The sequence below is a fragment of the Bombus terrestris genome, chromosome 7 (genome assembly GCF_910591885.1).
Source record: "Bombus terrestris chromosome 7, iyBomTerr1.2, whole genome shotgun sequence".
In the NCBI taxonomy this organism is placed as follows: domain Eukaryota; kingdom Metazoa; phylum Arthropoda; class Insecta; order Hymenoptera; family Apidae; genus Bombus; species Bombus terrestris.
The window spans coordinates 8,241,691-8,254,452 of record NC_063275.1 but is presented as its reverse complement, the minus strand read 5'-3'; the positions used below and the strand labels follow the sequence as shown (position 1 = coordinate 8,254,452).

At 31.0% G+C, this 12,762-nt stretch overlaps 1 protein-coding gene across 1 annotated transcript in view; it reads right to left on the bottom strand.

The window, feature by feature from the left end:
• Positions 1 to 3,029: 3,029 nt before the first annotated feature.
• The window catches only part of LOC100643217 (forkhead box protein O), a 299,428-nt gene continuing 289,695 nt past the window's right edge, over positions 3,030 to 12,762 (bottom strand). The window contains exon 8 of the transcript XR_001099296.3: positions 3,030 to 7,598. The gene's annotated coding sequence lies outside the window, so the exon portion shown is untranslated. The remainder of the gene's footprint in view (positions 7,599 to 12,762) is intronic.

Here is a 12,762-nt window from a genome sequence, read left to right as displayed (position 1 = left end):
ACGATATTCGTCTACATCCATAATTGCAGCAGGTCAAACGAACCGGGATGTTTCGAAAAAAGCTCGAAAAGTCGCTTATGAAGAGAATTATCGGATTTTCCTATTCTTTCTTCATAAGACGCATAGTCTGCCCTTCTTAGTTAAAATGTCTATCTACCATTACGATACACCTGAGAAAGCTAAAGTTTTATATCTTTTTGTTCTTTTCGCCTTTGTTTTTCCTCATTCAATTTAAAATACTTAGTTATTATTCCACAACAGTTTGCAGAATATACATATATTTTTACTCAAGAGGCCAAAAATATATTGATCTTCAAATATTTTAACATATGGCACATGCATTTCAAAATCGACACAATTCGAACAAGTTTGGAAGTTTACAAAAGAATTATTAACCAAACACATAATGTTTAAGGAAACATTATGCAAAAAGACAAAAAGAATTGCAGACAATGGTTAAATATTATTTCTGCAATTTTCCATTCCTTGTCCGCGACATCTCTCGCTCATGATTTTGGTGGTTTTCTAGCGCAAGACTGAATTATTTTAAGTTGTAATAATTTTGTAATACATGTGCGATATAGTAAAAGACGAATAAATGCTAGACAGAACATTTTAACTAAATGTACTGATCGCATTTTTAAGATTATCTTCGCTAATCCCGACGATAAAATCGATCGGTTAATCAAATTGCGCTAAGAGGACAAATGCACGTTATGCATCTTCGTGATGTAGAAAAGAAAGAACATTTCGGGTTGCAAATTACATCGTGTGCTAGAAACGAGAGAAAATTTGTTGACGAGTTTAAGCGTAAATTATTTTTCAGTAGGATCTATTTTATCGTTTCGAAATATTTTTCGTTTGGTTTTGCTCTTATACTTTCTCTCTTATTTTCTCTCATTCGCATTCGGTTCTCTCTTTCTCTTCTATACGTTGCTATCCATCGCTCTATTAACATTGACTACATAATATAATATTTCAATATACCTCTAGATAGTAACATATTTATCTAAGATATTTCACTAAGCAAACGCTTCGCTTACGTGTGCCGAATCGCGGTGGAGGAAAGTACATACTTGGGTTCGTCTCTTTAAGGGTCGTTCCACAAGCGTCGTCGCGGTTTGCGTCATCGATGGTCATTCTCGGCCTCGAATAGCGTGGAACGATTGCATCTTGCGTAAGGACTACGATCGATCAGTTCAATTCAATATTCGAAAGCTTAAAAATGTTACTTGAGATGACAAACCTTTTGCATGTCAAACTGATCAACTTTCCCACAACTTCACTTTTTATGAAATTCTCAACTTCATTGCAGAGATAAATAATTACATAATATCCAATATCTTAAAAAATAAAAAATATTCTATTTTCATCAACATATTTATCTGGCGGAACATATATCGAAGTAATATTTTAAAAATAATGTTTATAGTCGGGATTTTTCTATGCATTTCATCCATAGAGTTGATCATCATGAGTCAAATAATGAAACAAACGTTTCTTTATTGCACAATAATATCTAAACCTTTGTGGTATGAAATACGTATTTCGGATATTTATAAAGATATGGATATCTTTAAATTCATTTCTTACTTGTTTATTAAGTCACTCAGCGAATTTAAACTGTTTTCAATATACTATATTCGAATTTATAAATATATAATTTATATATAATTTATATAAAGATGTAATATAACTACGAAAAGCATATAATTCAAGTAGAAACTTACCCCTGATATATTTATTACTTGAAAATAAAATTGCATAATAAAAGATTGTGAACGATAGAGTTCAATGAAGAACCATCAGTATAAATATTTTAGATATCTCTAAATATTTATAAATGTGTAAGAATGTTTGAAAGTACATAAATATTTTGCTGCTATTTTATACGACTTCAGTCTAATATTAAGTTGTGTTTTTTAGGAACATATTTTTACTCTTGATATTTTCAGTAAGTCTTTCAAACCATTTATTAGTTATGTAATATAATAATTCAACATATTTTTTTACAGATGGCAGTTAAATATTAAAGGAGGATCTAACATTACTACGAAATAAAGAAGTTATAAAGACAAGGAAGGAATAAAAGATAATGATATATATATATATCGTAGATAAAACACATGCAACAAATTGCATAAATATTTATAAATAACATTGTAAATTGAACATTTACAACACACATACCACAAAGATTTATCCAGAAATTAAACACTAAATTTTTTTTCAATTGCGAAGTTATAACGAATTACATCTCGATAAAATTAAATTAGAATATTTTTGTTAGAATTGCCGGCATGTTAATGTTGTGTTTGATAGTCCTGCATTGCAATGACGCGATATTCAATCCAACGAATCAAAATTCTACATTCAGTGGACGGATATACGAGCTAGAATTTCGTGTAGTTTTCGTCTAATTTTTGCGTGCGGAGTTTACAGCGTTCGGAAACATTTCTTTCAATAGGAACGCCTTTTTCGTGGTTTCTAGTTCAGACTTCATCGCCGAAGAAAACTTGACTTCTCGACCGAGCATAAAGCGCAACGTTTGCGATATTGGTATTCTACGAACGAACACGTTTATCCTGTGAAATCTGTACAGGTAGAATCATCTTAACACTGGAATCTAGAATGTCTTGCACATTATCTATGCATAACTAGTGTAGAAATATTTTCTATAATTAATTTTATTTTTAAATCGGTCGTGACATTCTTCTTTAATGCTGTAGTAATTTTTTAATGCTATTACGCAGTACGATATCCTACCTGTGGACATTCCTAATTTCAAAATCCTAGAAGTATATTCTTGGTAAAATTCTTAAAAAACATCTACAATACAATCGTAACAAAATTTTATGTTTACTTGAAAAATACAATTTTTTTTTTTATAGCTTTAAAGAATCTAAAATATAGTTGGAAATTATTAGTCTGTAAGTGTTAATTTCCAATTTCAAAATATAAAACCAAGTTTACTGTTTGTAAGGTGATTATTAGACGAGATGAGAAAAATAATTTAGAGGTATTTGGCGGTAGGTTATAATGAACTTTATTACAACTTTACGAACATTCTGGATCCCAATGTCAAACTACTTTCACTGATGTTCTCCATTTCTTTCACGTTGGAGGCTCATTGCATACGCCACTGTAACCGAAACGTGCGTTCCTCCCATTAAACAGTAACTGTTTCTCAGTCACACGTATCGTTTTCTCGATAAGATTAGCTTCATCCCGTAATTACTTTATGAACACTTACGATTAGCTTCGTACATATTTACGCCAGTAGGTGAAGCTCGTTTTTCGCTGTTTTCCCTCAGAAGAAGGAAACCGGTGCCATCGGTGACTCTCGAGTATAGTAACACCGAAACGTCGACTGACTCTTCCATTTTGTACATACGTATTGCACTTAGTAAATGGCAGTTTCTATATATATTATATATTACACATAATATATAATCGAATGAAGAATCCTTGGACACGTCGCCTATTGATGTTAATCACGTAATTTAAGTAATAATTAAATAGCTTAATTTCAATCACGAAATTCACGTTCATTGACCGTTTCTTTAGATTTTTATATTTTTGTCTGCATAAACAGATCTTATAGAAAATAATTTCAGATTTGAATTTCTAACAATATCAATCAATGGGTAGGATTCACGGTAAGGTTTTGTATTTAAATCGAAAAAAAGTGAGACGTTATTGGTAATACAAGAAAGAAAAGTCATTCGACTTCAATAACGTGCAATATTCAAAGTGTAAAATTGTTATATAATATTCATTCTATAACAGTATGTACAACAAAATAAAAAGTTTATCGACTGGTTTCTGTACTAATGATGCAATTATAATTAATTCCAATAAACTAAAGACACTTTTATCGATTGATGTTCATATTGCTAATGTATGGTTTAAAATCAATTTTTATATTTTTAACAAAAATTATTTGTATGAAACAAACTATTTAATATTATAATTTTTATTCATTACATTCCAGATATATAATTATTGAAAAACAATAAATATTTCATGTACGACGATTGTTTACTATATTATAACCAACTCATAATCATCTAAAGAATAAAACATTTTTGAACTACCTGATTGCTTAAAATTGTTTAATAGAATTCTGAATAAAAATAAAAAATAATTAATAGACGAACACGGATTTTATTCTTTTTATCTATAACATCCAATCCAATCGCTTAATAATGAATAAATCTGAACTTAATATGATATAAGCATGCTTACGAGCATAAACTCAAAGTAGCAAAAATTATTGATCAGTCGTCGTTAGTGGTTTACCTCGTTTGTCACCCAGCCCCATAGCAAACGTGTTTTTCAGTCGAACGGGGTCTGCTATTGGTTTTATACATACACGCAAAGGTTACTCTAGACTTAATCATATTTGTTGATAAAATTGACTTTCTTCTTCACTACAGTACTCGAGATACCCTTAACATGTAGCCACCATGTACTTTACAGACTTTGAAAGCTATTTAATAGCGATCTTCGACGTTTCAAAGATCTGTTCTTGTATCGTTTGATCGTCGGACGATTAAAGTCTACTAAATTCACCTAAGCTCTTCAATAGTAAAAGACACTGATCTCGACTCACGCACTTCTTTTTAACCAGCCTACAAGATTATCGCAATCCTCGAGGAACATCGTACAGGACCCTCTAATTCGTCGGGCTGATACTGTCAAAAAATGCATACATTTCGGATGACAGTGATGGAAATGTATCTTAACCAAGTAACGTTGATACGATCGATAGGAATTCTCTTACGAATTATACGATTAAGGTTATTCGAACAAATATGCTCGATTTTCGAAGTGCTTGTACAACTTCGTATCTTTTACACTGATTTCTAGGAAAATTTGTTTAATATTTTACTAAAAGCATAAAATGTCCGTCTGTGAAGAACAGCACCAGTGTATGATACTGTCAGTCCCGTTTATCTAAATAGCATATCGATTTAACGATTTCTGTTTTGCGGACAAAGAAATACATAACAAAAAAGAAATAGAAAAGATGAAAGAAATGGAAAGGAAACGTTCACCTATCGAAAAGCACCAACGTGTTATCCATTCTGTTCCTCTATTGTAAGATGACGCGACAAATTTAAAAGAAGCCACGCAGAATAAGCTTTCGTCGTCGTGTCAACTTCGATTCCTAACCATCTGACTAAAAACTTTATCCTTCTTTTAGACATACCTACTTGTAGCATTTTACTTAACGTTAATTGTACCTATATCTTATACATAACCTATGTACTTATCTCTTTGCCTATATATAGGCAAAGATTATATATATATATATATAATTATACACATAATTATATATATTTTTCCTTTTGTATACTATACATAACATTAGCAAACGTACAATATTCTATAGAATATGTTCAATATATTTTTATCCTTGTATAATATCATATACATGTATGATGTGTTCTATATATATATATATATATAACATTATATATATATATAATTACTGTTATATATATAAATATCATACATATATATCGCAACATAGAATTCGTAGCGATATCCGCGCACAGTTTCTCTTAAATATTTTAGTTACATATACAATAATATTGTGTGTCCTTCGTTTTCTCATATTCATGTATCATTGTATATTTATATTTACTTATTTATATATAATATACTTATATCTATATTTATTTATATATGTATAATATGCGCCTTCGTGCACATGAGGTTACTTCGATAGGGAAAGAGATCGTGTACGTACGGCGAAACGTCGGCAAAGACGTCTTGTCCATTCGTCGCTCATTTTATTATCTTAGCTGTCCGTCATTTTTCCCTTTTTTCCTTTCGGTTCTTACTTATTCGGAGCCGCGCAAACAAATTATGAGTGATTTTGCGTGTCTTCGTGATGAGACAAATTAACAAGAAATAAAAGAAAAACCGCAAAAAAGTGGAAAATGTGCAAGTGAATTTTTCGTTTATTCTGCTGAACTGGCCCAACGTGGTATATTATTCGCCGCTCGCGGATTCTACCGTTCGTCGCGGATTCGCAAAAATAAACTGGCGAACGGGAATCACGATCCAACGGCGCGTATATATTATATATATACGAACTATACATATAGACGAACACAAAAGAGAAGAAACGAAATCTCGTGGATTTGTCCATAGCGCCGATTTGTCTGCCGTGGGGCGATTATGTGTAATGTCTATGCGTATTACGGGCTATCGAGAGATCCGAGACGGAAGTCGAACGCCTTTGTGAGTTGCCGCTAGTTCGCAGCATGCGTGTGTAGCGTCGAACGGAGGAGCACGCGACGATCTTCGTGCCACGTGACATGAGTTGCAGGTTGCAGGCGCAGGTTCTCCTGGTCGTGCACACGCACTCGCGCGGAAGTCACGAGGAAGGAAACAAGAAGGATCTGGAGAAGCTGATCGGAATACTCCAGCGATCGAGAGAAGTCGACGGGATGTTGCTTGTTCACCGATAGCTCGAATGGCGAAAAATTCCGGAAATCGTGCCGATTCGCGCGAAAGAATTTATCATAGGCCAACCTCTTCATTTTGATGCATACTTTTTGAAATAAAAAGATAGACTTCCAGAATATAAATGATCTTTCTCTCTCTTCCTTAGAAGATACATATACATATGTGTCGTGGAATTCGTACTGGAATATTTCATTTGATATAAATTTATCCTGAATAACAAATTTCGAGGTCACATTATACAGAAGCATTCACATTATACAAAAACATTGTGAGGCGAAGAGATTTTGAGCAAGTGAAGCAATTTTGTTTTCAAAAGAAGTTAAAAAGAAGATAATGACTTTAGATGCATTGATTAAATCCTAGAAATTGTCAGCTAGCAATAGTCTTAATTACGAAATGTTTCTTTAGATTTAGTTTGTCTCAATCAATTTTTGTCTCGATCAATTTTTGAGTAAATTAGAGTGTGCTCGCAAATATAGAATTTAAAGGCTCAAACCGTAAATTCTATGCTGATTCAATCTTCAAGCATAAGATGAATTCCATCGACTCAACTTCCGGTTACATTTTCCTCGCTGAAATGTAATACAATCATTTTCCACCTATGCTGCATCTTTGGATGACATTACGATTGCGTTTCTCATCATCACAAAACATTAAACTCTAACTATCGCATGGATAATGTAACAGAAAACAGGAAAATCTTACGTATTTTTCTAATGAGAGGATCATAAGAACGATTAAAAGTATTTTACAATCGCATATTTTGCGATTCATCGCTATCCAAACGCTAGAACGAAGAAATATCTGGGATCTAGGATTGCGAATCGGCAAAATCTCATACTACTTGATGTTTGGAGTCTCGAATTTGTTGCTATGTTTCATTTCCACCTAATCGTTGCATGAAATAGTGGCAACGAAACGACATTGCCTGCTCCCCGATGTTGATCGCATTTACGGCGTTCTTTTCGCACCACAGTTGCACAGGCGTAAATCGGCATCTTTGAAGTACGTTTGATGGTATGGTACATATCTTGGTTGTGGTCCGGTATAATTATTTCTACATCTTATCACAAGTACTCGTCGATCCTCCAGCTCGTCCTCGACACATGGGATTTCTGTAACAAAAGAAGGTGATGATGCGTTAGTTTTTTTTTTATTATGTACATTCTTATGTATAGTGGTTGACTAAAGTAATTAAACGTTTATAGAATTATTTTATGAATATACTACTCGTACTATACAAAATATTTTGAAACTTCATAGTTATTGAAGTATGTAAGGCTATTATGATTATATTGATAAAATTTGAAATATATTTGAAAATATACATAACGTAGGATATTTATTGTACTTGCATTTTATAGAAGTTACAAAAGTATTTAAGCAATCAATTATTCATTACATTAATAATCCTCAATATTCAGTGCAGGTAAAATATTTGATTTACAATTATTATTTAAAATAATTTTATCTGACCAATGTGTCTATGTTCAAATAATTTTGTTTGATGAATATGTGAGCTTTATAGTTTTTATCGTCTATTATAGTAATCGTATTAAACGAGATCTGGTATTCTGTGAAATAATATCTAGAATGACTTCATTTGTGTATGCTTATGATTGTACTAATTATACTTAATCATATTATAAATAGGTTTTCAATTATAGAGGGGGAAATAAATATAAATATGTATCTATAATATACATTACAGTATTGTCATAGTAAATATGATATACAGATAACAAGGCGTTCAGATAAGGGTATTCAAATAATAGAGGTTCTACAGTAATTATTATATAACATTATAAATATGGACTACAAGATTAGAGAATTCGATATAATAGTTATTATAGAACTCAACTTACTGAAACGGAATTTTAGTTAATATCTGATTAAATGAACTCCTGCCGACTGCATCCATTTATCTGAACGTGAGTTTCTATTATATAAATGAAAATAGTGCAGAGAATCAATAACTATTATATGAATTGCTTGTTCCGCAATAGTTTCAATTAAATGGAGTCATATTGTAATAATGATTTCAAAGACAATAATTTATTATGTGAAATATAGGACAGATAAATATTGAGCCAAAGCAGGAAAAAAATGTTATGACTCACTTTGGTATCATTAATAACAACAATTATTACAATAATACAGTTATTTATTTTAGAATCAGTCAATGTAACTAAATTAATTGAGATAGTCTCACAAATACTAAGGGAATTTTGGATTGGTAAAATGTGATTTAGTTAAATAATCTTTAATAACAGTGGGTACTTTCTGTTTATAATTATCTGTAAATATTTTGACATTTGTACGTGACAGTTTCTTTCGTATCTAATCTAACCTTATATGTGTGAAAGCAATATGTTTCTAACATATTTGTTGCGAATTATCAACTGAATAGCGACCAGTCAGGTGCAACCGATAGGTTGATATCGCGAACCTTGAATGAATTAACGCTCAAGATGGAGAAGGTTTAATATATCGATTGCTAGGGTAGTTTGGCACTTTATTTGCACTCGTTGTATACAAGGAGAGTTGGATGTTTTGATCACGACCGTTGTAAGATCTTGTTGAGACTGAATAAGATGTAATTTTTCTTCCGCACGGTACGACGCTTTGATGATGACTATCCCAATATGTTGTTGATACTCCCCTCAACTGCTAAGTCTCCATCGTAAATCGTCCTTTCCGTCCCTGGCTTTTCACAGGTTCACCTGTACTCTCGGGGATGCATATCCTTTGTATTGCCAGAACTTTTCCTAAACCTTGCTCGTTTTATCGCTCGGGAAGGCAGGCAATTCAGAATTTCCCAAAAAAGAGAGAGGTGCTGTCCGAGTCATAAACGGACGGCTACTCCAAATCCCGAACAATGTTTTATGTGTAAAAATGTACACGCATGTACGCAAATGCAAAAGTATATAAAATATTAAAAGTAAAGGACATATTATTACATTTAGAAAATAAAACATTCTCTTATTTGAATTGCCACTCTATATTTATATTCGAAGAATTGTGAATTTATATAAAGAATTGTAGTATGATCGTGATTATTGATAAAAATCACATTAATTTATATTAACGATAATTTTATATAAAAGTAAAAATTCATAATTCTTATCATTCGCTCTTGAAGTATATATTTTTAAAATATTTGTTTTATTATATGAGAATAATGGATTTCTTATTTCTAGCGTAATAATTTTCCTATTTCTCTTATTTCTTTCATTTGATATCGAGAGTCTAGCTAAAGATAAACTTTAAAAAGTTATTCGTCTGTAAATTTATTTTTACCTCTCTTAAATCGCCGAAATACTCGTATTTGAAGTAGATCTATAATTAGACAACTTCAAATCGATTAAGAGTACCACTTGAATAAATATACATAGTTTGTCAACTTTTGGCGCGAAATTATCAAAGATATCTAAACTCGAACGATTTTGGAAAAATAAATGCTGGAATGATGATAAATACGTTAAAAATAGGTACTTCATTTTAAAATAAACTCGATATACTCGATTTGTAAACGGTAACAAGCTTATCTCATGGAAAAATTCTTGGTCGTTTACTTCAACCAGTACAAGGGTATTGGTTAGGGAGTACAAAGTAAGATAAACAGCAAAATATACAGGGTGCATCATCTAACTCGAGCATCTTACATATTTCACTTATTATTAATGATAAGAAAAAGTGTTAGACGAAGGCATTATTTGATTTGAAAGGGCAAATATGATAGTAATTTTAAAATTTTTCTCAATATCACATTTTTCCAAATTACAAAGTCATTAATGTCTTTCTAAATGGGGCTATATATTTTTATTATCATGGCGTCATAGCTGAGATTAAGACCAATCCAAAAACCTATAATATCATGGCATTCATATAAGCACGAAAAATTCAGAGATGCTCGACAATAGCTAATAGATATCAGCGAATAATGCCATGATTATGATAGAGAAATTAATGAAGAAAAACTCATTTCAACAAGTGTACAAAATGATGACCATCTAATTCAATATATTTCTTTGGCCATTCCTATAAATTGCTGACGAATATTAGCACACGCACTTCTAATGTTATAGAAATATCATGATAAACTGTTTCGTCAATTACATTTCACGGAGAGAAGTGTAGGTGCGTAAGATCTAACGAACACGCAGGCTATCGAAGAGTTGTATAAAGGCGGATCTAACGTTGAGGAAACTTTTCTTCTATTGAACATCATTTTGAACTTTGTTGAAGTAAATTTTTCTTTACTGATCTCTCTATTACAGTTATTTTATTATTTGCAGCTATTATCAAACATTTCTAAATTTTTCGCATTTATGGTCACGTGAATGTCACTGAATTAGTATTACCACTTACCTCAATTAAGACATCGATGACTTTGAAGTCTCGAAAAATATGACCTTGAGAATAATTTCATGATTGGTAACATACATGCTCCTTGAAATCAAATAATGTTTTTCCTCGTTTTTCCTTGTTCGACATTTTTTTGTATTAACAATGATAATAGGCTATATCGGCCATATATTTATATGAACTCTTTTTCATGTTTCGGTGCGCTAAATTCGTCCCAGTTATACCTACCTCTCATATTCAAGGAAACATCCAATATGAACATAGATCTTTTCAAATATTTTTACAATACAATGTATAATTTGCCTTTTCTTCTATGAAAATTAACTGAAGAACCAATTATTAACATATGTATTTTTCCTTTCCTTTAGAATTTTATACATATTTTCTATTTTCTTAACAACATATATATATAATGATTTTCTTACTATAAATAATGTATAGGAAGCTATTCTGCATCACAAGTCAGAGAAAATTCAGATTTCTATCAACATAGAGTTTAGTCGCTCCTGAAACTTTTCCATATTTTGTTGAGGTTTTTGCTTTAATAAATGCTTTCTTGAAATTCTTGAGAAATTGAGCACTCCTTATAACAAGACATATTTATTTTCTGCTAATTAAAAGAATGAATCATGAAAAAGCTGTCTATTATATCTCAATTATTTTATTCATCGAATTATTCGATTCTTTGCTTGTTGTCACGTAAAAAGAAATTCCGAAAAATTGTTCACACTTCTGTATGTTAAGTTGTATTAAGCGATATCTTCGTTGTTACTTTCAAATTTGTTCAAAATTGCAAAAAATGCAATTTGAGAAAAGTAGAAAGAAAAGTGGAGGGGAAAAATTGCAAAATATTTTACTTCTATGACTATGAGGTAAGTGTCGATATTAATTCAAAGCTTAAGAAAAAGTTTTGTTCCATCGTTAATAATAAGCTACAGATCAATGTATGCTCCAACAAAATTCATATTCTGAACTTGCTCATTCTTGACATTAGAAACTGACATTCTTGTTGAAATCCATATTGCTAAGAGCAAAATCTTTCTCTTCTGAATATATCGATCTTTTTTAATCACAAAGTAACGCTGACACGAAAAATGGTGTCGCAAATTGATTCACAAGGAGAAGTGGAAGGTATATATTATCGAAATGGTAGAAAATTGTTCTAATATGAATAAAAATAAAAGATTGATTTAAATAAACATGTAGAAGTTGATTTCATAGATTAGATTCAATAACTTGTTAGTAAGATAAATAGAAAAATAACATGTAATTAATTAATAAAGCTCCGTAAAATATATCTTCGTGAAAATATACTATAGCATAAAACTCTTTGGGCATTTATCATATCTTTTTCAAAATTTAAGTAAATTTAAATAATTGTAGCATTTACATCTTATATGACAAAGAAAGTAGCTGATGTATAATATGGTAATGCGTTAAAAATTTTACTGTATATATCATTTAGAATTCGTAATTTATATCGAATATTAAAGTTTCGCAAAAAACAGGAAATACTTTAAAATGCAAGTACATATTGCAGGAAAAAGAGAAACTACTTAAATACTTGTATAAATGAATTTATAATTTTTAATAACCCAATGAACATGGTCTTTTTATATAAAATATTTTTACATTGAACTGCATTTATAAAAATTACTTTCTAGATAAACACAATTATCAACAAAAATTTTTTAAATTATGGACTCGATTATACGAATAAGGTAAAAATTCTCCAAAATTGTTTAACAACTAGTGCATAAAATACAAACACATTAACTATTCACCGCACGTATATATGTATATCTAATCAAACAAACAATGCATATATGAGAGAATCGTGCAGGACTGATTGGCATACAGTACCAATCAAAATTACTTCTGACTTTTTTCACTAGATATTAGCATCTCTAT